The following is a 1,747-nucleotide window of genomic DNA, read 5'->3' as shown; positions in this document are numbered from 1 at the left end:
CTCCTGCGAGATATATCCTGGTTGCGACGTCCCAGCCTCCGAACCGTAGACTTCGACGACTTCAGCCGCCATCCGTGCTCCCTGTGGCACCAAACGTCCGACGCCGGTCAAGTGATCAGTCCGCGAACCCATAATATCGCGGATCGCCTGCTGCTCTAGGACGGAAATATCAACGTCCGCTCCTTGTTGCTCAGCCTCCACTCACAACGTGTTAAACCTATCGACCAGTCGATCCTGATATAATTAACTAGTTAGTATATATTAATCAAAAAATAAGACAAAATAAATGTAAACTTACATAGCGTGCGGAGGCTTCAGGAGTCAGCCATTCGGACTTGTCGGACGGATGTTGGCGCTTGTAGTTCGCAAACAAGCTCTCGAAAGCGCCTGTCTCGGCGCTCTTCTGCATGTAAACAAAATTTCAAGTGTTAGATAGTTTTAACGATTTGATGTATCAAATAAACATAAAACTTACATTCTTCATGCGGTGGGTCAAGAATCCAATCGTCCCCTGTCGACTCTTCGTCTTCTTCTTCGCGCGATTAGCCTTGTTCTTCGCTTGTATGGCTTGTAATATAAGTAAACGTACACGTAAATAACAAATCGTATAATAAAAGGGTAAACACATATTTAACGTAAATGATTTGATTACCTTAAACTCATCGCTCGTATATCGTTGTATAAGCGTCTCCCATTCGGTGTCGAGCTTAACGGTCCTCGGTTTCATCGACCGTTCCACCTGTACGCTGCTCTTGCAGTCGATGTCGAACCATGACCGCAAGGTATGCCTCCAATCGCGAAGACGAGTCTTCGCATCTCGAATGATTGCCGCATCGACAATTGCCTTCTTCTTCCCGGTTGCATCACCATCGACTCGAATGTCGTACTTGTCTCGAATCGCTGCTCGGATCTCGGCCTCCTTCGCCGGCCCCACGTTTGCATTCGTTCACCTTGGGACCGTAGGCGAGATCTTGTCTCGGACGACCAACCCGAGCGTGTTTGCGAACGTCGCGAGATCCGGATCCATCTCTCGCTCTGGCTGCAAGAACGACTGAAACTCCTCGTTATAAATAACGAGTTCCTTCACCCCGGGACGCCGTGCACGCTCAGATCGAATCCCGACCGTCGGCCCACGCACGGCCGGTTCGATATCCTCGTCTTCTTCTTCGACGCCATCGCGTACGGGCGCCGACTCGCAATAATTCCGGAGACGGGCTAAGTAGTCATCCCCGCCTCTGCTGCCTCCACCTCATGTAGTCGTAGCCATCTGAAATTCAAAACAAACTTTATTTAGTTATGCATTCGTAATAATTTAAATAAGTTAATTTAGTAAGTAAATGAAAAACGTTATATACTATCAATCATCGTCGTCTGACAAATCATCTTCTTCCATCAAATCTTCGTCCTCAGTTTCTTGTCATCGATAAACTCTTCTTCTTCAATATGTTCCAAGTTCAGTCCTTCGTTGCTCACGGGCTCTGGTATCGCAGACTGATGACGCGTCGACAGTGAATCTAAATCTGACGGTTCTACCGACAACTGAACTGAAGACGAAGATTGACCAAGAATGAGGTCAATCTCAGTAAGATCCCACATATTTCGATGATTAAACTCTTCGACGATTCGCCAATCAGGACCATTCAAGTTATCTTCCAAGTAGAAAACTTGTTTCGCCTGAGTTGCCAAAATAAATAGCTCGTCTTTGTACCATTCTTTTGCCACATACACGTTTGTCAAGTTGTTGTCG

At 46.7% G+C, this 1,747-nt stretch overlaps 1 long non-coding RNA gene across 1 annotated transcript; it reads right to left on the bottom strand.

The window, feature by feature from the left end:
• Nucleotides 1-298: 298 nt before the first annotated feature.
• On the bottom strand, nucleotides 299-813 carry LOC149407527 (uncharacterized). Its single transcript, XR_016296566.1, has 3 exons — nucleotides 653-813; nucleotides 476-567; nucleotides 299-403 (listed from the first exon to the last, which is right to left on the bottom strand). It is a non-coding gene; the product is annotated as an uncharacterized LOC149407527 (long non-coding RNA).
• Nucleotides 814-1,747: the final 934 nt, after the last annotated feature.

The sequence above is a fragment of the Urtica dioica genome, chromosome 1 (assembly GCF_054948205.1).
Source record: "Urtica dioica subsp. dioica isolate 48M chromosome 1, U.dioica_male_clone48M_v1_H2, whole genome shotgun sequence".
NCBI lineage: Eukaryota > Viridiplantae > Streptophyta > Magnoliopsida > Rosales > Urticaceae > Urtica > Urtica dioica.
The sequence above is the reverse complement of the archived record's forward strand: the minus strand, read 5'-3'. Positions and strand labels throughout refer to the sequence as shown.